Source organism: Lissotriton vulgaris, chromosome 8 (assembly GCF_964263255.1).
Source record: "Lissotriton vulgaris chromosome 8, aLisVul1.2, whole genome shotgun sequence".
NCBI classification, from domain to species: domain Eukaryota; kingdom Metazoa; phylum Chordata; class Amphibia; order Caudata; family Salamandridae; genus Lissotriton; species Lissotriton vulgaris.
The window spans coordinates 1,493,202,803-1,493,230,343 of NC_141696.1; positions in this window are offsets into that span (position 1 = coordinate 1,493,202,803).

The window sequence follows — 27,541 nt, forward strand, 5'->3', positions numbered from 1 at the left end:
TAAAGGCCCAGAAGAGTTGTCTCGAGTGACCACGTGTGTCTGTAACTTTGCCACCGCGCCGTTTGGCGCCAAGGTCCCTCGAGTGAGCTGTCCATCACAGTGGTGGGAAGGGCGGGATAGGTTGCATAGCCTAGTGTGTGTGGGGAGGGGTTAAACTGGCGAGGCTTCTGTGCGAGTTCACATGCCTCTTGTTTATGAAGGGTCAGAGACAGATCAGCGCAGTAAATGATAAGAAAGCAGTAGGTGGTACCTCTTTGGGTGAATGTATTGTGCTTTTCAAACACTACAGCTGCGTATAGGCCCAGAAGAGTTGTCTCGAGTGACCACGTGTGTCTGTAACTTTGCCACCGCGCCGTTTGGCGCCAAGGTCCCTTGAGTGAGCTGTCCATCACAGTGGGGGAAAGGGCGGGAAGATGTTGCATAGCCTAGTGTGTGGGGCGGGGCCAAACGGGCGGGGCTTCTGTACAGTTCACATGCCTCTTGTTTATAAAGGGTCAGAGACCATCAGAGCATCAGATGAGGAGAAATCAGCCTCCTGGTCACTGGAAGTACAGGAGGATTGCGCTCGAGAAACTCGTGGATGCCTAGACCTCCATCACGGATTACAGCTAATTGTAGACTGTAGCCTCGACCTTGCTCACTAGGTTCTTGGGCTGATTATAATGTTTTACTGAAGTTTAGCTTCAACCGGGGCACGTGCTGTTTCTTTTGTATCTGTAAGTGCTTCCTGTTGAGGTTTAATTTTTGAAACAGGAGCATCGTGCCAAAATGAATCCTGCCTGCATATTTATCCACGAAGATGCCACCATGTTGTGCCATACCTCTACTCAACTGGAGTACTTTCTACTGGGTAGTCAGTAAGTGCTACCTCGTTGGGTAAATGTATGGTGCTTTTCCTACACTACAGCTGCGTAAAGGCCCAGAAGAGAAGTCTTCAGTGATCACCTGTGTCTGTGACTTTGCCACTGCGCTGATAGGCGCCTAGGTACCTCGAGTGAGCTGTCCATCACAGTGGGGGAAAGGGCGGGATAGGTTGCATAGCCTAGTCAGTGACTTTGCCACTGCGCTGATCGGCGCCGAGGTACCTCGAGTGAGCTGTCCATCACAGTGGGGAAAAGGGCGGGATAGGTTGCATAGCCTAGTCTGTGTGGGGAGGGGTTAAACTGGCGAGGCTTCTGTGCGAGTTCACATGCCTCTTGTTTATGAAGGGTCAGAGACCGATCAGCGCAGTAAATGATAAGAAAGCAGTCGGTGGTACCTCTTTGGGTGAATGTATTGTGCTTTTCCAGCACTGCAGCTGCGTGAAGTCCCAGAAGAGTTGTCTTCAGTGATCACCTGTGTCTGTGACTTTGCCACTGCGCCGATATGCGCCGAGGTACCTCGAGGGAGCTGTCCATCAAAGTGGGGTACAGGACGGGATAGCTTGCATAGCCTAGTGTGTGTGGGGAGGGGCCAAACTGGCGAGGCTTCTGTGCGTGTGCACTTGCCTCTTGTTTATGAAGGGTCAGAGACCGATTAGCGCAGCAAATGAGGAGAAAGCAGTCGGTGGTACCTCTTTGGGTGAATGTATTGTGCTTTTCCAGCACTGCAGCTGCGTAAAGGCCCAGAAGAGTTGTCTCGAGTGACCACGTGTGTCTGTAACTTTGCCACCGCGCCGTTTGGCGCCAAGGTCCCTCGAGTGAGCTGTCCATCACAGTGGTGGGAAGGGCGGGATAGGTTGCATAGCCTAGTGTGTGTGGGGAGGGGTTAAACTGGCGAGGCTTCTGTGCGAGTTCACATGCCTCTTGTTTATGAAGGGTCAGAGACAGATCAGCGCAGTAAATGATAAGAAAGCAGTAGGTGGTACCTCTTTGGGTGAATGTATTGTGCTTTTCAAACACTACAGCTGCGTATAGGCCCAGAAGAGTTGTCTCGAGTGACCACGTGTGTCTGTAACTTTGCCACCGCGCCGTTTGGCGCCAAGGTCCCTTGAGTGAGCTGTCCATCACAGTGGGGGAAAGGGCGGGAAGATGTTGCATAGCCTAGTGTGTGGGGCGGGGCCAAACGGGCGGGGCTTCTGTACAGTTCACATGCCTCTTGTTTATAAAGGGTCAGAGACCATCAGAGCATCAGATGAGGAGAAATCAGCCTCCTGGTCACTGGAAGTACAGGAGGATTGCGCTCGAGAAACTCGTGGATGCCTAGACCTCCATCACGGATTACAGCTAATTGTAGACTGTAGCCTCGACCTTGCTCACTAGGTTCTTGGGCTGATTATAATGTTTTACTGAAGTTTAGCTTCAACCGGGGCACGTGCTGTTTCTTTTGTATCTGTAAGTGCTTCCTGTTGAGGTTTAATTTTTGAAACAGGAGCATCGTGCCAAAATGAATCCTGCCTGCATATTTATCCACGAAGATGCCACCATGTTGTGCCATACCTCTACTCAACTGGAGTACTTTCTACTGGGTAGTCAGTAAGTGCTACCTCGTTGGGTAAATGTATGGTGCTTTTCCTACACTACAGCTGCGTAAAGGCCCAGAAGAGAAGTCTTCAGTGATCACCTGTGTCTGTGACTTTGCCACTGCGCTGATAGGCGCCTAGGTACCTCGAGTGAGCTGTCCATCACAGTGGGGGAAAGGGCGTGATAGGTTGCATAGCCTAGTCTGTGTGGGGAGGGGTTAAACTGGCGAGGCTTCTGTGCGAGTTCACATGCCTCTTGTTTATGAAGGGTCAGAGACCGATCAGCTCAGTAAATGATAAGAAAGCAGTCGGTGGTACCTCTTTGGGTGAATGTATTGTGCTTTTCCAGCACTGCAGCTGCGTAAAGGCCCAGAAGAGAAGTCTTCAGTGATCACCTGTGTCTGTGACTTTGCCACTGCGCTGATAGGCGCCTGGGTACCTCGAGTGAGCTGTCCATCACAGTGGGGGAAAGGGCAGAATAGGTTGCATAGCCTAGTCAGTGACTTTGCCACTGCGCTGATAGGCGCCGAGGTACCCCGAGTGAGCTGTCCATCACAGTGGGGGAAAGGGCGGGATAGGTTGCATAGCCTAGTCTGTGTGGGGAGGGGTTAAACTGGCGAGGCTTCTGTGCGAGTTCACATGCCTCTTGTTTATGAAGGGTCAGAGACCGATCAGCTCAGTAAATGATAAGAAAGCAGTCGGTGGTACCTCTTTGGGTGAATGTATTGTGCTTTTCCAGCACTGCAGCTGCGTAAAGGCCAGAAGAGTTGTATTCAGGGATCACCTGTGTCTGTAACGTTGCCACTGCGCCGATAGGCGCCGAGGTACCTCGAGTGAGCTGTCCATCACAGTGGGGGAAAGGGCGGGATAGGTTGCATAGCCTAGTGTGTGGGGAGGGGCCAAATTGGCGAGGCTTCTGTGTGTGTGCACTTGCCTCTTGTTTATGAAGGGTCAGAGACCGATTAGCGCAGCAAATGAGGAGAAAGCAGTCGGTGGTACCTCTTTGGGTGAATGTATTGTGCTTTTCAAACACTACAGCTGCATATAGGCCCAGAAGAGTTGTCTCGAGTGACCACGTGTGTCTGTAACTTTGCCACCGCGCCGTTTGGCGCCAAGGTCCCTTGAGTGAGCTGTCCATCACAGTGGGGGAAAGGGCGGGAAGATATTGCATAGCCTAGTGTGTGGGGCGGGGCCAAACGGGCGGGGCTTCTGTGCAGTTCACATGCCTCTTGTTTATAAAGGGTCAGAGACCATCAGAGCATCAGATGAGGAGAAATCAGCCTCCTGGTCACTGGAAGTACAGGAGGATTGCGCTCGAGAAACTCGTGGATGCCTAGGCTTCCATCATGGATTACAGCTAATTGTAGACTGTAGCCTCGACCTTGCTCACTAGGTTCTTGGGCTGATTATAATGCGTTACTGAAGTTTAGCTTCATCCGGGGCACGTGCTGTTTCTTTTGTATCTGTAAGTGCTTCCTGTTGAGGTTTAATTTTTTAAACAGGAGCATCGTGCCAAAATGAATCCTGCCTGCATATTTATCCACGAAGATGCCACCATGTTGTGCCATACCTCTACTCAACTGGAGTACTTTCTACTGGGTAGTCAGTAAGTGCTACCTCGTTGGGTAAATGTATGGTGCTTTTCCTACACTACAGCTGCGTAAAGGCCCAGAAGAGAAGTCTTCAGTGATCACCTGTGTCTGTGACTTTGCCACTGCGCTGATAGGCGCCTAGGTACCTCGAGTGAGCTGTCCATCACAGTGGGGGAAAGGGCGGGATAGGTTGCATAGCCTAGTCAGTGACTTTGCCACTGCGCTGATCGGCGCCGAGGTACCTCGAGTGAGCTGTCCATCACAGTGGGGAAAAGGGCGGGATAGGTTGCATAGCCTAGTCTGTGTGGGGAGGGGTTAAACTGGCGAGGCTTCTGTGCGAGTTCACATGCCTCTTGTTTATGAAGGGTCAGAGACCGATCAGCGCAGTAAATGATAAGAAAGCAGTCGGTGGTACCTCTTTGGGTGAATGTATTGTGCTTTTCCAGCACTGCAGCTGCGTGAAGTCCCAGAAGAGTTGTCTTCAGTGATCACCTGTGTCTGTGACTTTGCCACTGCGCCGATATGCGCCGAGGTACCTCGAGGGAGCTGTCCATCAAAGTGGGGTACAGGACGGGATAGCTTGCATAGCCTAGTGTGTGTGGGGAGGGGCCAAACTGGCGAGGCTTCTGTGCGTGTGCACTTGCCTCTTGTTTATGAAGGGTCAGAGACCGATTAGCGCAGCAAATGAGGAGAAAGCAGTCGGTGGTACCTCTTTGGGTGAATGTATTGTGCTTTTCAAACACTACAGCTGCGTATAGGCCCAGAAGAGTTGTCTCGAGTGACCACGTGTGTCTGTAACTTTGCCACCGCGCCGTTTGGCGCCAAGGTCCCTTGAGTGAGCTGTCCATCACAGTGGGGGAAAGGGCGGGAAGATGTTGCATAGCCTAGTGTGTGGGGCGGGGCCAAACGGGCGGGGCTTCTGTACAGTTCACATGCCTCTTGTTTATAAAGGGTCAGAGACCATCAGAGCATCAGATGAGGAGAAATCAGCCTCCTGGTCACTGGAAGTACAGGAGGATTGCGCTCGAGAAACTCGTGGATGCCTAGACCTCCATCACGGATTACAGCTAATTGTAGACTGTAGCCTCGACCTTGCTCACTAGGTTCTTGGGCTGATTATAATGTTTTACTGAAGTTTAGCTTCAACCGGGGCACGTGCTGTTTCTTTTGTATCTGTAAGTGCTTCCTGTTGAGGTTTAATTTTTGAAACAGGAGCATCGTGCCAAAATGAATCCTGCCTGCATATTTATCCACGAAGATGCCACCATGTTGTGCCATACCTCTACTCAACTGGAGTACTTTCTACTGGGTAGTCAGTAAGTGCTACCTCGTTGGGTAAATGTATGGTGCTTTTCCTACACTACAGCTGCGTAAAGGCCCAGAAGAGAAGTCTTCAGTGATCACCTGTGTCTGTGACTTTGCCACTGCGCTGATAGGCGCCTAGGTACCTCGAGTGAGCTGTCCATCACAGTGGGGGAAAGGGCGGGATAGGTTGCATAGCCTAGTCTGTGTGGGGAGGGGTTAAACTGGCGAGGCTTCTGTGCGAGTTCACATGCCTCTTGTTTATGAAGGGTCAGAGACCGATCAGCTCAGTAAATGATAAGAAAGCAGTCGGTGGTACCTCTTTGGGTGAATGTATTGTGCTTTTCCAGCACTGCAGCTGCGTAAAGGCCCAGAAGAGAAGTCTTCAGTGATCACCTGTGTCTGTGACTTTGCCACTGCGCTGATAGGCGCCTGGGTACCTCGAGTGAGCTGTCCATCACAGTGGGGGAAAGGGCGGGATAGGTTGCATAGCCTAGTCAGTGACTTTGCCACTGCGCTGATAGGCGCCGAGGTAACCCGAGTGAGCTGTCCATCACAGTGGGGGAAAGGGCGGGATAGGTTGCATAGCCTAGTCTGTGTGGGGAGGGGTTAAACTGGCGAGGCTTCTGTGCGAGTTCACATGCCTCTTGTTTATGAAGGGTCAGAGACCGATCAGCTCAGTAAATGATAAGAAAGCAGTCGGTGGTACCTCTTTGGGTGAATGTATTGTGCTTTTCCAGCACTGCAGCTGCGTAAAGGCCAGAAGAGTTGTATTCAGGGATCACCTGTGTCTTTAACGTTGCCACTGCGCCGATAGGCGCCGAGGTACCTCGAGTGAGCTGTCCATCACAGTGGGGGAAAGGGCGGGATAGGTTGCATAGCCTAGTGTGTGGGGAGGGGCCAAATTGGCGAGGCTTCTGTGTGTGTGCACTTGCCTCTTGTTTATGAAGGGTCAGAGACCGATTAGCGCAGCAAATGAGGAGAAAGCAGTCGGTGGTACCTCTTTGGGTGAATGTATTGTGCTTTTCAAACACTACAGCTGCGTATAGGCCCAGAAGAGTTGTCTCGAGTGACCACGTGTGTCTGTAACTTTGCCACCGCGCCGTTTGGCGCCAAGGTCCCTTGAGTGAGCTGTCCATCACAGTGGGGGAAAGGGCGGGAAGATATTGCATAGCCTAGTGTGTGGGGCGGGGCCAAACGGGCGGGGCTTCTGTGCAGTTCACATGCCTCTTGTTTATAAAGGGTCAGAGACCATCAGAGCATCAGATGAGGAGAAATCAGCCTCCTGGTCACTGGAAGTACAGGAGGATTGCGCTCGAGAAACTCGTGGATGCCTAGACTTCCATCATGGATTACAGCTAATTGTAGACTGTAGCCTCGACCTTGCTCACTAGGTTCTTGGGCTGATTATAATGCGTTACTGAAGTTTAGCTTCATCCGGGGCACGTGCTGTTTCTTTTGTATCTGTAAGTGCTTCCTGTTGAGGTTTAATTTTTGAAACAGGAGCATCGTGCCAAAATGAATCCTGCCTGCATATTTATCCACGAAGATGCCACCATGTTGTGCCATACCTCTACTCAACTGGAGTACTTTCTACTGGGTAGTCAGTAAGTGCTACCTCGTTGGGTAAATGTATGGTGCTTTTCCTACACTACAGCTGCGTAAAGGCCCAGAAGAGAAGTCTTCAGTGATCACCTGTGTCTGTGACTTTGCCACTGCGCTGATAGGCGCCTAGGTACCTCGAGTGAGCTGTCCATCACAGTGGGGGAAAGGGCGGGATAGGTTGCATAGCCTAGTCAGTGACTTTGCCACTGCGCTGATCGGCGCCGAGGTACCTCGAGTGAGCTGTCCATCACAGTGGGGAAAAGGGCGGGATAGGTTGCATAGCCTAGTCTGTGTGGGGAGGGGTTAAACTGGCGAGGCTTCTGTGCGAGTTCACATGCCTCTTGTTTATGAAGGGTCAGAGACCGATCAGCGCAGTAAATGATAAGAAAGCAGTCGGTGGTACCTCTTTGGGTGAATGTATTGTGCTTTTCCAGCACTGCAGCTGCGTGAAGTCCCAGAAGAGTTGTCTTCAGTGATCACCTGTGTCTGTGACTTTGCCACTGCGCCGATATGCGCCGAGGTACCTCGAGGGAGCTGTCCATCAAAGTGGGGTACAGGACGGGATAGCTTGCATAGCCTAGTGTGTGTGGGGAGGGGCCAAACTGGCGAGGCTTCTGTGCGTGTGCACTTGCCTCTTGTTTATGAAGGGTCAGAGACCGATTAGCGCAGCAAATGAGGAGAAAGCAGTCGGTGGTACCTCTTTGGGTGAATGTATTGTGCTTTTCAAACACTACAGCTGCGTATAGGCCCAGAAGAGTTGTCTCGAGTGACCACGTGTGTCTGTAACTTTGCCACCGCGCCGTTTGGCGCCAAGGTCCCTTGAGTGAGCTGTCCATCACAGTGGGGGAAAGGGCGGGAAGATGTTGCATAGCCTAGTGTGTGGGGCGGGGCCAAACGGGCGGGGCTTCTGTGCAGTTCACATGCCTCTTGTTTATAAAGGGTCAGAGACCATCAGAGCATCAGATGAGGAGAAATCAGCCTCCTGGTCACTGGAAGTACAGGAGGATTGCGCTCGAGAAACTCGTGGATGCCTAGACTTCCATCATGGATTACAGCTAATTGTAGACTGTAGCCTCGACCTTGCTCACTAGGTTCTTGGGCTGATTATAATGCGTTACTGAAGTTTAGCTTCATCCGGGGCACGTGCTGTTTCTTTTGTATCTGTAAGTGCTTCCTGTTGAGGTTTAATTTTTGAAACAGGAGCATCGTGCCAAAATGAATCCTGCCTGCATATTTATCCACGAAGATGCCACCATGTTGTGCCATACCTCTACTCAACTGGAGTACTTTCTACTGGGTAGTCAGTAAGTGCTACCTCGTTGGGTAAATGTATGGTGCTTTTCCTACACTACAGCTGCGTAAAGGCCCAGAAGAGAAGTCTTCAGTGATCACCTGTGTCTGTGACTTTGCCACTGCGCTGATAGGCGCCTAGGTACCTCGAGTGAGCTGTCCATCACAGTGGGGGAAAGGGCGGGATAGGTTGCATAGCCTAGTCAGTGACTTTGCCACTGCGCTGATCGGCGCCGAGGTACCTCGAGTGAGCTGTCCATCACAGTGGGGGAAAGGGCGGGATAGGTTGCATAGCCTAGTCTGTGTGGGGAGGGGTTAAACTGGCGAGGCTTCTGTGCGAGTTCACATGCCTCTTGTTTATGAAGGGTCAGAGACCGATCAGCTCAGTAAATGATAAGAAAGCAGTCGGTGGTAACTCTTTGGGTGAATGTATTGTGCTTTTCCAGCACTGCAGCTGCGTAAAGGCCCAGAAGAGAAGTCTTCAGTGATCACCTGTGTCTGTGACTTTGCCACTGCGCTGATAGGCGCCTGGGTACCTCGAGTGAGCTGTCCATCACAGTGGGGGAAAGGGCAGAATAGGTTGCATAGCCTAGTCAGTGACTTTGCCACTGCGCTGATAGGCGCCGAGGTACCCCGAGTGAGCTGTCCATCACAGTGGGGGAAAGGGCGGGATAGGTTGCATAGCCTAGTCTGTGTGGGGAGGGGTTAAACTGGCGAGGCTTCTGTGCGAGTTCACATGCCTCTTGTTTATGAAGGGTCAGAGACCGATCAGCTCAGTAAATGATAAGAAAGCAGTCGGTGGTACCTCTTTGGGTGAATGTATTGTGCTTTTCCAGCACTGCAGCTGCGTAAAGGCCAGAAGAGTTGTATTCAGGGATCACCTGTGTCTGTAACGTTGCCACTGCGCCGATAGGCGCCGAGGTACCTCGAGTGAGCTGTCCATCACAGTGGGGGAAAGGGCGGGATAGGTTGCATAGCCTAGTGTGTGTGGGGAGGGGCCAAATTGGCGAGGCTTCTGTGTGTGTGCACTTGCCTCTTGTTTATGAAGGGTCAGAGACCGATTAGCGCAGCAAATGAGGAGAAAGCAGTCGGTGGTACCTCTTTGGGTGAATGTATTGTGCTTTTCAAACACTACAGCTGCGTATAGGCCCAGAAGAGTTGTCTCGAGTGACCACGTGTGTCTGTAACTTTGCCACCGCGCCGTTTGGCGCCAAGGTCCCTTGAGTGAGCTGTCCATCACAGTGGGGGAAAGGGCGGGAAGATATTGCATAGCCTAGTGTGTGGGGCGGGGCCAAACGGGCGGGGCTTCTGTGCAGTTCACATGCCTCTTGTTTATAAAGGGTCAGAGACCATCAGAGCATCAGATGAGGAGAAATCAGCCTCCTGGTCACTGGAAGTACAGGAGGATTGCGCTCGAGAAACTCGTGGATGCCTAGACTTCCATCATGGATTACAGCTAATTGTAGACTGTAGCCTCGACCTTGCTCACTAGGTTCTTGGGCTGATTATAATGCGTTACTGAAGTTTAGCTTCATCCGGGGCACGTGCTGTTTCTTTTGTATCTGTAAGTGCTTCCTGTTGAGGTTTAATTTTTGAAACAGGAGCATCGTGCCAAAATGAATCCTGCCTGCATATTTATCCACGAAGATGCCACCATGTTGTGCCATACCTCTACTCAACTGGAGTACTTTCTACTGGGTAGTCAGTAAGTGCTACCTCGTTGGGTAAATGTATGGTGCTTTTCCTACACTACAGCTGCGTAAAGGCCCAGAAGAGAAGTCTTCAGTGATCACCTGTGTCTGTGACTTTGCCACTGCGCTGATAGGCGCCTAGGTACCTCGAGTGAGCTGTCCATCACAGTGGGGGAAAGGGCGGGATAGGTTGCATAGCCTAGTCAGTGACTTTGCCACTGCGCTGATCGGCGCCGAGGTACCTCGAGTGAGCTGTCCATCACAGTGGGGAAAAGGGCGGGATAGGTTGCATAGCCTAGTCTGTGTGGGGAGGGGTTAAACTGGCGAGGCTTCTGTGCGAGTTCACATGCCTCTTGTTTATGAAGGGTCAGAGACCGATCAGCGCAGTAAATGATAAGAAAGCAGTCGGTGGTACCTCTTTGGGTGAATGTATTGTGCTTTTCCAGCACTGCAGCTGCGTGAAGTCCCAGAAGAGTTGTCTTCAGTGATCACCTGTGTCTGTGACTTTGCCACTGCGCCGATATGCGCCGAGGTACCTCGAGGGAGCTGTCCATCAAAGTGGGGTACAGGACGGGATAGCTTGCATAGCCTAGTGTGTGTGGGGAGGGGCCAAACTGGCGAGGCTTCTGTGCGTGTGCACTTGCCTCTTGTTTATGAAGGGTCAGAGACCGATTAGCGCAGCAAATGAGGAGAAAGCAGTCGGTGGTACCTCTTTGGGTGAATGTATTGTGCTTTTCCAGCACTGCAGCTGCGTAAAGGCCCAGAAGAGTTGTCTCGAGTGACCACGTGTGTCTGTAACTTTGCCACCGCGCCGTTTGGCGCCAAGGTCCCTCGAGTGAGCTGTCCATCACAGTGGTGGGAAGGGCGGGATAGGTTGCATAGCCTAGTGTGTGTGGGGAGGGGTTAAACTGGCGAGGCTTCTGTGCGAGTTCACATGCCTCTTGTTTATGAAGGGTCAGAGACAGATCAGCGCAGTAAATGATAAGAAAGCAGTAGGTGGTACCTCTTTGGGTGAATGTATTGTGCTTTTCAAACACTACAGCTGCGTATAGGCCCAGAAGAGTTGTCTCGAGTGACCACGTGTGTCTGTAACTTTGCCACCGCGCCGTTTGGCGCCAAGGTCCCTTGAGTGAGCTGTCCATCACAGTGGGGGAAAGGGCGGGAAGATGTTGCATAGCCTAGTGTGTGGGGCGGGGCCAAACGGGCGGGGCTTCTGTACAGTTCACATGCCTCTTGTTTATAAAGGGTCAGAGACCATCAGAGCATCAGATGAGGAGAAATCAGCCTCCTGGTCACTGGAAGTACAGGAGGATTGCGCTCGAGAAACTCGTGGATGCCTAGACCTCCATCACGGATTACAGCTAATTGTAGACTGTAGCCTCGACCTTGCTCACTAGGTTCTTGGGCTGATTATAATGTTTTACTGAAGTTTAGCTTCAACCGGGGCACGTGCTGTTTCTTTTGTATCTGTAAGTGCTTCCTGTTGAGGTTTAATTTTTGAAACAGGAGCATCGTGCCAAAATGAATCCTGCCTGCATATTTATCCACGAAGATGCCACCATGTTGTGCCATACCTCTACTCAACTGGAGTACTTTCTACTGGGTAGTCAGTAAGTGCTACCTCGTTGGGTAAATGTATGGTGCTTTTCCTACACTACAGCTGCGTAAAGGCCCAGAAGAGAAGTCTTCAGTGATCACCTGTGTCTGTGACTTTGCCACTGCGCTGATAGGCGCCTAGGTACCTCGAGTGAGCTGTCCATCACAGTGGGGGAAAGGGCGTGATAGGTTGCATAGCCTAGTCTGTGTGGGGAGGGGTTAAACTGGCGAGGCTTCTGTGCGAGTTCACATGCCTCTTGTTTATGAAGGGTCAGAGACCGATCAGCTCAGTAAATGATAAGAAAGCAGTCGGTGGTACCTCTTTGGGTGAATGTATTGTGCTTTTCCAGCACTGCAGCTGCGTAAAGGCCCAGAAGAGAAGTCTTCAGTGATCACCTGTGTCTGTGACTTCGCCACTGCGCTGATAGGCGCCTGGGTACCTCGAGTGAGCTGTCCATCACAGTGGGGGAAAGGGCAGAATAGGTTGCATAGCCTAGTCAGTGACTTTGCCACTGCGCTGATAGGCGCCGAGGTACCCCGAGTGAGCTGTCCATCACAGTGGGGGAAAGGGCGGGATAGGTTGCATAGCCTAGTCTGTGTGGGGAGGGGTTAAACTGGCGAGGCTTCTGTGCGAGTTCACATGCCTCTTGTTTATGAAGGGTCAGAGACCGATCAGCTCAGTAAATGATAAGAAAGCAGTCGGTGGTACCTCTTTGGGTGAATGTATTGTGCTTTTCCAGCACTGCAGCTGCGTAAAGGCCAGAAGAGTTGTATTCAGGGATCACCTGTGTCTGTAACGTTGCCACTGCGCCGATAGGCGCCGAGGTACCTCGAGTGAGCTGTCCATCACAGTGGGGGAAAGGGCGGGATAGGTTGCATAGCCTAGTGTGTGGGGAGGGGCCAAATTGGCGAGGCTTCTGTGTGTGTGCACTTGCCTCTTGTTTATGAAGGGTCAGAGACCGATTAGCGCAGCAAATGAGGAGAAAGCAGTCGGTGGTACCTCTTTGGGTGAATGTATTGTGCTTTTCAAACACTACAGCTGCATATAGGCCCAGAAGAGTTGTCTCGAGTGACCACGTGTGTCTGTAACTTTGCCACCGCGCCGTTTGGCGCCAAGGTCCCTTGAGTGAGCTGTCCATCACAGTGGGGGAAAGGGCGGGAAGATATTGCATAGCCTAGTGTGTGGGGCGGGGCCAAACGGGCGGGGCTTCTGTGCAGTTCACATGCCTCTTGTTTATAAAGGGTCAGAGACCATCAGAGCATCAGATGAGGAGAAATCAGCCTCCTGGTCACTGGAAGTACAGGAGGATTGCGCTCGAGAAACTCGTGGATGCCTAGGCTTCCATCATGGATTACAGCTAATTGTAGACTGTAGCCTCGACCTTGCTCACTAGGTTCTTGGGCTGATTATAATGCGTTACTGAAGTTTAGCTTCATCCGGGGCACGTGCTGTTTCTTTTGTATCTGTAAGTGCTTCCTGTTGAGGTTTAATTTTTTAAACAGGAGCATCGTGCCAAAATGAATCCTGCCTGCATATTTATCCACGAAGATGCCACCATGTTGTGCCATACCTCTACTCAACTGGAGTACTTTCTACTGGGTAGTCAGTAAGTGCTACCTCGTTGGGTAAATGTATGGTGCTTTTCCTACACTACAGCTGCGTAAAGGCCCAGAAGAGAAGTCTTCAGTGATCACCTGTGTCTGTGACTTTGCCACTGCGCTGATAGGCGCCTAGGTACCTCGAGTGAGCTGTCCATCACAGTGGGGGAAAGGGCGGGATAGGTTGCATAGCCTAGTCAGTGACTTTGCCACTGCGCTGATCGGCGCCGAGGTACCTCGAGTGAGCTGTCCATCACAGTGGGGAAAAGGGCGGGATAGGTTGCATAGCCTAGTCTGTGTGGGGAGGGGTTAAACTGGCGAGGCTTCTGTGCGAGTTCACATGCCTCTTGTTTATGAAGGGTCAGAGACCGATCAGCGCAGTAAATGATAAGAAAGCAGTCGGTGGTACCTCTTTGGGTGAATGTATTGTGCTTTTCCAGCACTGCAGCTGCGTGAAGTCCCAGAAGAGTTGTCTTCAGTGATCACCTGTGTCTGTGACTTTGCCACTGCGCCGATATGCGCCGAGGTACCTCGAGGGAGCTGTCCATCAAAGTGGGGTACAGGACGGGATAGCTTGCATAGCCTAGTGTGTGTGGGGAGGGGCCAAACTGGCGAGGCTTCTGTGCGTGTGCACTTGCCTCTTGTTTATGAAGGGTCAGAGACCGATTAGCGCAGCAAATGAGGAGAAAGCAGTCGGTGGTACCTCTTTGGGTGAATGTATTGTGCTTTTCAAACACTACAGCTGCGTATAGGCCCAGAAGAGTTGTCTCGAGTGACCACGTGTGTCTGTAACTTTGCCACCGCGCCGTTTGGCGCCAAGGTCCCTTGAGTGAGCTGTCCATCACAGTGGGGGAAAGGGCGGGAAGATGTTGCATAGCCTAGTGTGTGGGGCGGGGCCAAACGGGCGGGGCTTCTGTACAGTTCACATGCCTCTTGTTTATAAAGGGTCAGAGACCATCAGAGCATCAGATGAGGAGAAATCAGCCTCCTGGTCACTGGAAGTACAGGAGGATTGCGCTCGAGAAACTCGTGGATGCCTAGACCTCCATCACGGATTACAGCTAATTGTAGACTGTAGCCTCGACCTTGCTCACTAGGTTCTTGGGCTGATTATAATGTTTTACTGAAGTTTAGCTTCAACCGGGGCACGTGCTGTTTCTTTTGTATCTGTAAGTGCTTCCTGTTGAGGTTTAATTTTTGAAACAGGAGCATCGTGCCAAAATGAATCCTGCCTGCATATTTATCCACGAAGATGCCACCATGTTGTGCCATACCTCTACTCAACTGGAGTACTTTCTACTGGGTAGTCAGTAAGTGCTACCTCGTTGGGTAAATGTATGGTGCTTTTCCTACACTACAGCTGCGTAAAGGCCCAGAAGAGAAGTCTTCAGTGATCACCTGTGTCTGTGACTTTGCCACTGCGCTGATAGGCGCCTAGGTACCTCGAGTGAGCTGTCCATCACAGTGGGGGAAAGGGCGTGATAGGTTGCATAGCCTAGTCTGTGTGGGGAGGGGTTAAACTGGCGAGGCTTCTGTGCGAGTTCACATGCCTCTTGTTTATGAAGGGTCAGAGACCGATCAGCTCAGTAAATGATAAGAAAGCAGTCGGTGGTACCTCTTTGGGTGAATGTATTGTGCTTTTCCAGCACTGCAGCTGCGTAAAGGCCCAGAAGAGAAGTCTTCAGTGATCACCTGTGTCTGTGACTTTGCCACTGCGCTGATAGGCGCCTGGGTACCTCGAGTGAGCTGTCCATCACAGTGGGGGAAAGGGCAGAATAGGTTGCATAGCCTAGTCAGTGACTTTGCCACTGCGCTGATAGGCGCCGAGGTACCCCGAGTGAGCTGTCCATCACAGTGGGGGAAAGGGCGGGATAGGTTGCATAGCCTAGTCTGTGTGGGGAGGGGTTAAACTGGCGAGGCTTCTGTGCGAGTTCACATGCCTCTTGTTTATGAAGGGTCAGAGACCGATCAGCTCAGTAAATGATAAGAAAGCAGTCGGTGGTACCTCTTTGGGTGAATGTATTGTGCTTTTCCAGCACTGCAGCTGCGTAAAGGCCAGAAGAGTTGTATTCAGGGATCACCTGTGTCTGTAACGTTGCCACTGCGCCGATAGGCGCCGAGGTACCTCGAGTGAGCTGTCCATCACAGTGGGGGAAAGGGCGGGATAGGTTGCATAGCCTAGTGTGTGGGGAGGGGTTAAACTGGCGAGGCTTCTGTGTGTGTGCACTTGCCTCTTGTTTATGAAGGGTCAGAGACCGATTAGCGCAGCAAATGAGGAGAAAGCAGTCGGTGGTACCTCTTTGGGTGAATGTATTGTGCTTTTCAAACACTACAGCTGCATAAAGGCCCAGAAGAGTTGTCTCGAGTGATCACCTGTGTCTGTGACTTTGCCACTGCGCTGATAGGCGCCTGGGTACCTCGAGTGAGCTGTCCATCACAGTGGGGGAAAGGGCAGAATAGGTTGCATAGCCTAGTCAGTGACTTTGCCACTGCGCTGATAGGCGCCGAGGTACCCCGAGTGAGCTGTCCATCACAGTGGGGGAAAGGGCGGGATAGGTTGCATAGCCTAGTCTGTGTGGGGAGGGGTTAAACTGGCGAGGCTTCTGTGCGAGTTCACATGCCTCTTGTTTATGAAGGGTCAGAGACCGATCAGCTCAGTAAATGATAAGAAAGCAGTCGGTGGTACCTCTTTGGGTGAATGTATTGTGCTTTTCCAGCACTGCAGCTGCGTAAAGGCCAGAAGAGTTGTATTCAGGGATCACCTGTGTCTGTAACGTTGCCACTGCGCCGATAGGCGCCGAGGTACCTCGAGTGAGCTGTCCATCACAGTGGGGGAAAGGGCGGGATAGGTTGCATAGCCTAGTGTGTGTGGGGAGGGGCCAAATTGGCGAGGCTTCTGTGTGTGTGCACTTGCCTCTTGTTTATGAAGGGTCAGAGACCGATTAGCGCAGCAAATGAGGAGAAAGCAGTCGGTGGTACCTCTTTGGGTGAATGTATTGTGCTTTTCAAACACTACAGCTGCGTATAGGCCCAGAAGAGTTGTCTCGAGTGACCACGTGTGTCTGTAACTTTGCCACCGCGCCGTTTGGCGCCACGGTCCCTTGAGTGAGCTGTCCATCACAGTGGGGGAAAGGGCGGGAAGATATTGCATAGCCTAGTGTGTGGGGCGGGGCCAAACGGGCGGGGCTTCTGTGCAGTTCACATGCCTCTTGTTTATAAAGGGTCAGAGACCATCAGAGCATCAGATGAGGAGAAATCAGCCTCCTGGTCACTGGAAGTACAGGAGGATTGCGCTCGAGAAACTCGTGGATGCCTAGACTTCCATCATGGATTACAGCTAATTGTAGACTGTAGCCTCGACCTTGCTCACTAGGTTCTTGGGCTGATTATAATGCGTTACTGAAGTTTAGCTTCATCCGGGGCACGTGCTGTTTCTTTTGTATCTGTAAGTGCTTCCTGTTGAGGTTTAATTTTTGAAACAGGAGCATCGTGCCAAAATGAATCCTGCCTGCATATTTATCCACGAAGATGCCACCATGTTGTGCCATACCTCTACTCAACTGGAGTACTTTCTACTGGGTAGTCAGTAAGTGCTACCTCGTTGGGTAAATGTATGGTGCTTTTCCTACACTACAGCTGCGTAAAGGCCCAGAAGAGAAGTCTTCAGTGGTCACCTGTGTCTGTGACTTTGCCACTGCGCTGATAGGCGCCTAGGTACCTCGAGTGAGCTGTCCATCACAGTGGGGGAAAGGGCGGGATAGGTTGCATAGCCTAGTCAGTGACTTTGCCACTGCGCTGATCGGCGCCGAGGTACCTCGAGTGAGCTGTCCATCACAGTGGGGAAAAGGGCGGGATAGGTTGCATAGCCTAGTCTGTGTGGGGAGGGGTTAAACTGGCGAGGCTTCTGTGCGAGTTCACATGCCTCTTGTTTATGAAGGGTCAGAGACCGATCAGCGCAGTAAATGATAAGAAAGCAGTCGGTGGTACCTCTTTGGGTGAATGTATTGTGCTTTTCCAGCACTGCAGCTGCGTGAAGTCCCAGAAGAGTTGTCTTCAGTGATCACCTGTGTCTGTGACTTTGCCACTGCGCCGATATGCGCCGAGGTACCTCAAGGGAGCTGTCCATCAAAGTGGGGTACAGGACGGGATAGCTTGCATAGCCTAGTGTGTGTGGGGAGGGGCCAAACTGGCGAGGCTTCTGTGCGTGTGCACTTGCCTCTTGTTTATGAAGGGTCAGAGACCGATTAGCGCAGCAAATGAGGAAAAAGCAGTCGGTGGTACCTCTTTGGGTGAATGTATTGTGCTTTTCAAACACTACAGCTGCGTATAGGCCCAGAAGAGTTGTCTCGAGTGACCACGTGTGTCTGTAACTTTGCCACCGCGCCGTTTGGCGCCAAGGTCCCTTGAGTGAGCTGTCCATCACAGTGGGGGAAAGGGCGGGAAGATGTTGCATAGCCTAGTGTGTGGGGCGGGGCCAAACGGGCGGGGCTTCTGTACAGTTCACATGCCTCTTGTTTATAAAGGGTCAGAGACCATCAGAGCATCAGATGAGGAGAAATCAGCCTCCTGGTCACTGGAAGTACAGGAGGATTGCGCTCGAGAAACTCGTGGATGCCTAGACCTCCATCACGGATTACAGCTAATTGTAGACTGTAGCCTCGACCTTGCTCACTAGGTTCTTGGGCTGATTATAATGTTTTACTGAAGTTTAGCTTCAACCGGGGCACGTGCTGTTTCTTTTGTATCTGTAAGTGCTTCCTGTTGAGGTTTAATTTTTGAAACAGGAGCATCGTGCCAAAATGAATCCTGCCTGCATATTTATCCACGAAGATGCCACCATGTTGTGCCATACCTCTACTCAACTGGAGTACTTTCTACTGGGTAGTCAGTAAGTGCTACCTCGTTGGGTAAATGTATGGTGCTTTTCCTACACTACAGCTGCGTAAAGGCCCAGAAGAGAAGTCTTCAGTGATCACCTGTGTCTGTGACTTTGCCACTGCGCTGATAGGCGCCTAGGTACCTCGAGTGAGCTGTCCATCACAGTGGGGGAAAGGGCGTGATAGGTTGCATAGCCTAGTCTGTGTGGGGAGGGGTTAAACTGGCGAGGCTTCTGTGCGAGTTCACATGCCTCTTGTTTATGAAGGGTCAGAGACCGATCAGCTCAGTAAATGATAAGAAAGCAGTCGGTGGTACCTCTTTGGGTGAATGTATTGTGCTTTTCCAGCACTGCAGCTGCGTAAAGGCCCAGAAGAGAAGTCTTCAGTGATCACCTGTGTCTGTGACTTCGCCACTGCGCTGATAGGCGCCTGGGTACCTCGAGTGAGCTGTCCATCACAGTGGGGGAAAGGGCAGAATAGGTTGCATAGCCTAGTCAGTGACTTTGCCACTGCGCTGATAGGCGCCGAGGTACCCCGAGTGAGCTGTCCATCACAGTGGGGGAAAGGGCGGGATAGGTTGCATAGCCTAGTCTGTGTGGGGAGGGGTTAAACTGGCGAGGCTTCTGTGCGAGTTCACATGCCTCTTGTTTATGAAGGGTCAGAGACCGATCAGCTCAGTAAATGATAAGAAAGCAGTCGGTGGTACCTCTTTGGGTGAATGTATTGTGCTTTTCCAGCACTGCAGCTGCGTAAAGGCCAGAAGAGTTGTATTCAGGGATCACCTGTGTCTGTAACGTTGCCACTGCGCCGATAGGCGCCGAGGTACCTCGAGTGAGCTGTCCATCACAGTGGGGGAAAGGGCGGGATAGGTTGCATAGCCTAGTGTGTGGGGAGGGGCCAAATTGGCGAGGCTTCTGTGTGTGTGCACTTGCCTCTTGTTTATGAAGGGTCAGAGACCGATTAGCGCAGCAAATGAGGAGAAAGCAGTCGGTGGTACCTCTTTGGGTGAATGTATTGTGCTTTTCAAACACTACAGCTGCATATAGGCCCAGAAGAGTTGTCTCGAGTGACCACGTGTGTCTGTAACTTTGCCACCGCGCCGTTTGGCGCCAAGGTCCCTTGAGTGAGCTGTCCATCACAGTGGGGGAAAGGGCGGGAAGATATTGCATAGCCTAGTGTGTGGGGCGGGGCCAAACGGGCGGGGCTTCTGTGCAGTTCACATGCCTCTTGTTTATAAAGGGTCAGAGACCATCAGAGCATCAGATGAGGAGAAATCAGCCTCCTGGTCACTGGAAGTACAGGAGGATTGCGCTCGAGAAACTCGTGGATGCCTAGGCTTCCATCATGGATTACAGCTAATTGTAGACTGTAGCCTCGACCTTGCTCACTAGGTTCTTGGGCTGATTATAATGCGTTACTGAAGTTTAGCTTCATCCGGGGCACGTGCTGTTTCTTTTGTATCTGTAAGTGCTTCCTGTTGAGGTTTAATTTTTTAAACAGGAGCATCGTGCCAAAATGAATCCTGCCTGCATATTTATCCACGAAGATGCCACCATGTTGTGCCATACCTCTACTCAACTGGAGTACTTTCTACTGGGTAGTCAGTAAGTGCTACCTCGTTGGGTAAATGTATGGTGCTTTTCCTACACTACAGCTGCGTAAAGGCCCAGAAGAGAAGTCTTCAGTGATCACCTGTGTCTGTGACTTTGCCACTGCGCTGATAGGCGCCTAGGTACCTCGAGTGAGCTGTCCATCACAGTGGGGGAAAGGGCGGGATAGGTTGCATAGCCTAGTCAGTGACTTTGCCACTGCGCTGATCGGCGCCGAGGTACCTCGAGTGAGCTGTCCATCACAGTGGGGAAAAGGGCGGGATAGGTTGCATAGCCTAGTCTGTGTGGGGAGGGGTTAAACTGGCGAGGCTTCTGTGCGAGTTCACATGCCTCTTGTTTATGAAGGGTCAGAGACCGATCAGCGCAGTAAATGATAAGAAAGCAGTCGGTGGTACCTCTTTGGGTGAATGTATTGTGCTTTTCCAGCACTGCAGCTGCGTGAAGTCCCAGAAGAGTTGTCTTCAGTGATCACCTGTGTCTGTGACTTTGCCACTGCGCCGATATGCGCCGAGGTACCTCGAGGGAGCTGTCCATCAAAGTGGGGTACAGGACGGGATAGCTTGCATAGCCTAGTGTGTGTGGGGAGGGGCCAAACTGGCGAGGCTTCTGTGCGTGTGCACTTGCCTCTTGTTTATGAAGGGTCAGAGACCGATTAGCGCAGCAAATGAGGAGAAAGCAGTCGGTGGTACCTCTTTGGGTGAATGTATTGTGCTTTTCAAACACTACAGCTGCGTATAGGCCCAGAAGAGTTGTCTCGAGTGACCACGTGTGTCTGTAACTTTGCCACCGCGCCGTTTGGCGCCAAGGTCCCTTGAGTGAGCTGTCCATCACAGTGGGGGAAAGGGCGGGAAGATGTTGCATAGCCTAGTGTGTGGGGCGGGGCCAAACGGGCGGGGCTTCTGTACAGTTCACATGCCTCTTGTTTATAAAGGGTCAGAGACCATCAGAGCATCAGATGAGGAGAAATCAGCCTCCTGGTCACTGGAAGTACAGGAGGATTGCGCTCGAGAAACTCGTGGATGCCTAGACCTCCATCACGGATTACAGCTAATTGTAGACTGTAGCCTCGACCTTGCTCACTAGGTTCTTGGGCTGATTATAATGTTTTACTGAAGTTTAGCTTCAACCGGGGCACGTGCTGTTTCTTTTGTATCTGTAAGTGCTTCCTGTTGAGGTTTAATTTTTGAAACAGGAGCATCGTGCCAAAATGAATCCTGCCTGCATATTTATCCACGAAGATGCCACCATGTTGTGCCATACCTCTACTCAACTGGAGTACTTTCTACTGGGTAGTCAGTAAGTGCTACCTCGTTGGGTAAATGTATGGTGCTTTTCCTACACTACAGCTGCGTAAAGGCCCAGAAGAGAAGTCTTCAGTGATCACCTGTGTCTGTGACTTTGCCACTGCGCTGATAGGCGCCTAGGTACCTCGAGTGAGCTGTCCATCACAGTGGGGGAAAGGGCGTGATAGGTTGCATAGCCTAGTCTGTGTGGGGAGGGGTTAAACTGGCGAGGCTTCTGTGCGAGTTCACATGCCTCTTGTTTATGAAGGGTCAGAGACCGATCAGCTCAGTAAATGATAAGAAAGCAGTCGGTGGTACCTCTTTGGGTGAATGTATTGTGCTTTTCCAGCACTGCAGCTGCGTAAAGGCCCAGAAGAGAAGTCTTCAGTGATCACCTGTGTCTGTGACTTTGCCACTGCGCTGATAGGCGCCTGGGTACCTCGAGTGAGCTGTCCATCACAGTGGGGGAAAGGGCAGAATAGGTTGCATAGCCTAGTCAGTGACTTTGCCACTGCGCTGATAGGCGCCGAGGTACCCCGAGTGAGCTGTCCATCACAGTGGGGGAAAGGGCGGGATAGGTTGCATAGCCTAGTCTGTGTGGGGAGGGGTTAAACTGGCGAGGCTTCTGTGCGAGTTCACATGCCTCTTGTTTATGAAGGGTCAGAGACCGATCAGCTCAGTAAATGATAAGAAAGCAGTCGGTGGTACCTCTTTGGGTGAATGTATTGTGCTTTTCCAGCACTGCAGCTGCGTAAAGGCCAGAAGAGTTGTATTCAGGGATCACCTGTGTCTGTAACGTTGCCACTGCGCCGATAGGCGCCGAGGTACCTCGAGTGAGCTGTCCATCACAGTGGGGGAAAGGGCGGGATAGGTTGCATAGCCTAGTGTGTGGGGAGGGGTTAAACTGGCGAGGCTTCTGTGTGTGTGCACTTGCCTCTTGTTTATGAAGGGTCAGAGACCGATTAGCGCAGCAAATGAGGAGAAAGCAGTCGGTGGTACCTCTTTGGGTGAATGTATTGTGCTTTTCAAACACTACAGCTGCATAAAGGCCCAGAAGAGTTGTCTCGAGTGATCACCTGTGTCTGTGACTTTGCCACTGCGCTGATAGGCGCCTGGGTACCTCGAGTGAGCTGTCCATCACAGTGGGGGAAAGGGCAGAATAGGTTGCATAGCCTAGTCAGTGACTTTGCCACTGCGCTGATAGGCGCCGAGGTACCCCGAGTGAGCTGTCCATCACAGTGGGGGAAAGGGCGGGATAGGTTGCATAGCCTAGTCTGTGTGGGGAGGGGTTAAACTGGCGAGGCTTCTGTGCGAGTTCACATGCCTCTTGTTTATGAAGGGTCAGAGACCGATCAGCTCAGTAAATGATAAGAAAGCAGTCGGTGGTACCTCTTTGGGTGAATGTATTGTGCTTTTCCAGCACTGCAGCTGCGTAAAGGCCAGAAGAGTTGTATTCAGGGATCACCTGTGTCTGTAACGTTGCCACTGCGCCGATAGGCGCCGAGGTACCTCGAGTGAGCTGTCCATCACAGTGGGGGAAAGGGCGGGATAGGTTGCATAGCCTAGTGTGTGTGGGGAGGGGCCAAATTGGCGAGGCTTCTGTGTGTGTGCACTTGCCTCTTGTTTATGAAGGGTCAGAGACCGATTAGCGCAGCAAATGAGGAGAAAGCAGTCGGTGGTACCTCTTTGGGTGAATGTATTGTGCTTTTCAAACACTACAGCTGCGTATAGGCCCAGAAGAGTTGTCTCGAGTGACCACGTGTGTCTGTAACTTTGCCACCGCGCCGTTTGGCGCCACGGTCCCTTGAGTGAGCTGTCCATCACAGTGGGGGAAAGGGCGGGAAGATATTGCATAGCCTAGTGTGTGGGGCGGGGCCAAACGGGCGGGGCTTCTGTGCAGTTCACATGCCTCTTGTTTATAAAGGGTCAGAGACCATCAGAGCATCAGATGAGGAGAAATCAGCCTCCTGGTCACTGGAAGTACAGGAGGATTGCGCTCGAGAAACTCGTGGATGCCTAGACTTCCATCATGGATTACAGCTAATTGTAGACTGTAGCCTCGACCTTGCTCACTAGGTTCTTGGGCTGATTATAATGCGTTACTGAAGTTTAGCTTCATCCGGGGCACGTGCTGTTTCTTTTGTATCTGTAAGTGCTTCCTGTTGAGGTTTAATTTTTGAAACAGGAGCATCGTGCCAAAATGAATCCTGCCTGCATATTTATCCACGAAGATGCCACCATGTTGTGCCATACCTCTACTCAACTGGAGTACTTTCTACTGGGTAGTCAGTAAGTGCTACCTCGTTGGGTAAATGTATGGTGCTTTTCCTACACTACAGCTGCGTAAAGGCCCAGAAGAGAAGTCTTCAGTGGTCACCTGTGTCTGTGACTTTGCCACTGCGCTGATAGGCGCCTAGGTACCTCGAGTGAGCTGTCCATCACAGTGGGGGAAAGGGCGGGATAGGTTGCATAGCCTAGTCAGTGACTTTGCCACTGCGCTGATCGGCGCCGAGGTACCTCGAGTGAGCTGTCCATCACAGTGGGGAAAAGGGCGGGATAGGTTGCATAGCCTAGTCTGTGTGGGGAGGGGTTAAACTGGCGAGGCTTCTGTGCGAGTTCACATGCCTCTTGTTTATGAAGGGTCAGAGACCGATCAGCGCAGTAAATGATAAGAAAGCAGTCGGTGGTACCTCTTTGGGTGAATGTATTGTGCTTTTCCAGCACTGCAGCTGCGTGAAGTCCCAGAAGAGTTGTCTTCAGTGATCACCTGTGTCTGTGACTTTGCCACTGCGCCGATATGCGCCGAGGTACCTCGAGGGAGCTGTCCATCAAAGTGGGGTACAGGACGGGATAGCTTGCATAGCCTAGTGTGTGTGGGGAGGGGCCAAACTGGCGAGGCTTCTGTGCGTGTGCACTTGCCTCTTGTTTATGAAGGGTCAGAGACCGATTAGCGCAGCAAATGAGGAAAAAGCAGTCGGTGGTACCTCTTTGGGTGAATGTATTGTGCTTTTCAAACACTACAGCTGCGTATAGGCCCAGAAGAGTTGTCTCGAGTGACCACGTGTGTCTGTAACTTTGCCACCGCGCCGTTTGGCGCCAAGGTCCCTTGAGTGAGCTGTCCATCACAGTGGGGGAAAGGGCGGGAAGATGTTGCATAGCCTAGTGTGTGGGGCGGGGCCAAACGGGCGGGGCTTCTGTACAGTTCACATGCCTCTTGTTTATAAAGGGTCAGAGACCATCAGAGCATCAGATGAGGAGAAATCAGCCTCCTGGTCACTGGAAGTACAGGAGGATTGCGCTCGAGAAACTCGTGGATGCCTAGACCTCCATCACGGATTACAGCTAATTGTAGACTGTAGCCTCGACCTTGCTCACTAGGTTCTTGGGCTGATTATAATGTTTTACTGAAGTTTAGCTTCAACCGGGGCACGTGCTGTTTCTTTTGTATCTGTAAGTGCTTCCTGTTGAGGTTTAATTTTTGAAACAGGAGCATCGTGCCAAAATGAATCCTGCCTGCATATTTATCCACGAAGATGCCACCATGTTGTGCCATACCTCTACTCAACTGGAGTACTTTCTACTGGGTAGTCAGTAAGTGCTACCTCGTTGGGTAAATGTATGGTGCTTTTCCTACACTACAGCTGCGTAAAGGCCCAGAAGAGAAGTCTTCAGTGATCACCTGTGTCTGTGACTTTGCCACTGCGCTGATAGGCGCCTAGGTACCTCGAGTGAGCTGTCCATCACAGTGGGGGAAAGGGCGTGATAGGTTGCATAGCCTAGTCTGTGTGGGGAGGGGTTAAACTGGCGAGGCTTCTGTGCGAGTTCACATGCCTCTTGTTTATGAAGGGTCAGAGACCGATCAGCTCAGTAAATGATAAGAAAGCAGTCGGTGGTACCTCTTTGGGTGAATGTATTGTGCTTTTCCAGCACTGCAGCTGCGTAAAGGCCCAGAAGAGAAGTCTTCAGTGATCACCTGTGTCTGTGACTTTGCCACTGCGCTGATAGGCGCCTGGGTACCTCGAGTGAGCTGTCCATCACAGTGGGGGAAAGGGCAGAATAGGTTGCATAGCCTAGTCAGTGACTTTGCCACTGCGCTGATAGGCGCCGAGGTACCCCGAGTGAGCTGTCCATCACAGTGGGGGAAAGGGCGGGATAGGTTGCATAGCCTAGTCTGTGTGGGGAGGGGTTAAACTGGCGAGGCTTCTGTGCGAGTTCACATGCCTCTTGTTTATGAAGGGTCAGAGACCGATCAGCTCAGTAAATGATAAGAAAGCAGTCGGTGGTACCTCTTTGGGTGAATGTATTGTGCTTTTCCAGCACTGCAGCTGCGTAAAGGCCAGAAGAGTTGTATTCAGGGATCACCTGTGTCTGTAACGTTGCCACTGCGCCGATAGGCGCCGAGGTACCTCGAGTGAGCTGTCCATCACAGTGGGGGAAAGGGCGGGATAGGTTGCATAGCCTAGTGTGTGTGGGGAGGGGCCAAATTGGCGAGGCTTCTGTGTGTGTGCACTTGCCTCTTGTTTATGAAGGGTCAGAGACCGATTAGCGCAGCAAATGAGGAGAAAGCAGTCGGTGGTACCTCTTTGGGTGAATGTATTGTGCTTTTCAAACACTACAGCTGCGTATAGGCCCAGAAGAGTTGTCTCGAGTGACCACGTGTGTCTGTAACTTTGCCACCGCGCCGTTTGGCGCCAAGGTCCCTTGAGTGAGCTGTCCATCACAGTGGGGGAAAGGGCGGGAAGATATTGCATAGCCTAGTGTGTGGGGCGGGGCCAAACGGGCGGGGCTTCTGTGCAGTTCACATGCCTCTTGTTTATAAAGGGTCAGAGACCATCGGAGCATCAGATGAGGAGAAATCAGCCTCCTGGTCACTGGAAGTACAGGAGGATTGCGCTCGAGAAACTCGTGGATGCCTAGACTTCCATCATGGATTACAGCTAATTGTAGACTGTAGCCTCGACCTTGCTCACTAGGTTCTTGGGCTGATTATAATGCGTTACTGAAGTTTAGCTTCATCCGGGGCACGTGCTGTTTCTTTTGTATCTGTAAGTGCTTCCTGTTGAGGTTTAATTTTTGAAACAGGAGCATCGTGCCAAAATGAATCCTGCCTGCATATTTATCCACGAAGATGCCACCATGTTGTGCCATACCTCTACTCAACTGGAGTACTTTCTACTGGGTAGTCAGTAAGTGCTACCTCGTTGGGTAAATGTATGGTGCTTTTCCTACACTACAGCTGCGTAAAGGCCCAGAAGAGAAGTCTTCAGTGATCACCTGTGTCTGTGACTTTGCCACTGCGCTGATAGGCGCCTAGGTACCTCGAGTGTGCTGTCCATCACAGTGGGGGAAAGGGCGGGATAGGTTGCATAGCCTAGTCAGTGACTTTGCCACTGCGCTGATCGGCGCCGAGGTACCTCGAGTGAGCTGTCCATCACAGTGGGGAAAAGGGCGGGATAGGTTGCATAGCCTAGTCTGTGTGGGGAGGGGTTAAACTGGCGAGGCTTCTGTGCGAGTTCACATGCCTCTTGTTTATGAAGGGTCAGAGACCGATCAGCGCAGTAAATGATAAGAAAGCAGTCGGTGGTACCTCTTTGGGTGAATGTATTGTGCTTTTCCAGCACTGCAGCTGCGTGAAGTCCCAGAAGAGTTGTCTTCAGTGATCACCTGTGTCTGTGACTTTGCCACTGCGCCGATATGCGCCGAGGTACCTCGAGGGAGCTGTCCATCAAAGTGGGGTACAGGACGGGATAGCTTGCATAGCCTAGTGTGTGTGGGGAGGGGCCAAACTGGCGAGGCTTCTGTGCGTGTGCACTTGCCTCTTGTTTATGAAGGGTCAGAGACCGATTAGCGCAGCAAATGAGGAGAAAGCAGTCGGTGGTACCTCTTTGGGTGAATGTATTGTGCTTTTCCAGCACTGCAGCTGCGTAAAGGCCCAGAAGAGTTGTCTCGAGTGACCACGTGTGTCTGTAACTTTGCCACCGCGCCGTTTGGCGCCAAGGTCCCTCGAGTGAGCTGTCCATCACAGTGGTGGGAAGGGCGGGATAGGTTGCATAGCCTAGTGTGTGTGGGGAGGGGTTAAACTGGCGAGGCTTCTGTGCGAGTTCACATGCCTCTTGTTTATGAAGGGTCAGAGACAGATCAGCGCAGAAAATGATAAGAAAGCAGTAGGTGGTACCTCTTTGGGTGAATGTATTGTGCTTTTCAAACACTACAGCTGCGTATAGGCCCAGAAGAGTTGTCTCGAGTGACCACGTGTGTCTGTAACTTTGCCACCGCGCCGTTTGGCGCCAAGGTCCCTTGAGTGAGCTGTCCATCACAGTGGGGGAAAGGGCGGGAAGATGTTGCATAGCCTAGTGTGTGGGGCGGGGCCAAACGGGCGGGGCTTCTGTACAGTTCACATGCCTCTTGTTTATAAAGGGTCAGAGACCATCAGAGCATCAGATGAGGAGAAATCAGCCTCCTGGTCACTGGAAGTACAGGAGGATTGCGCTCGAGAAACTCGTGGATGCCTAGACCTCCATCACGGATTACAGCTAATTGTAGACTGTAGCCTCGACCTTGCTCACTAGGTTCTTGGGCTGATTATAATGTTTTACTGAAGTTTAGCTTCAACCGGGGCACGTGCTGTTTCTTTTGTATCTGTAAGTGCTTCCTGT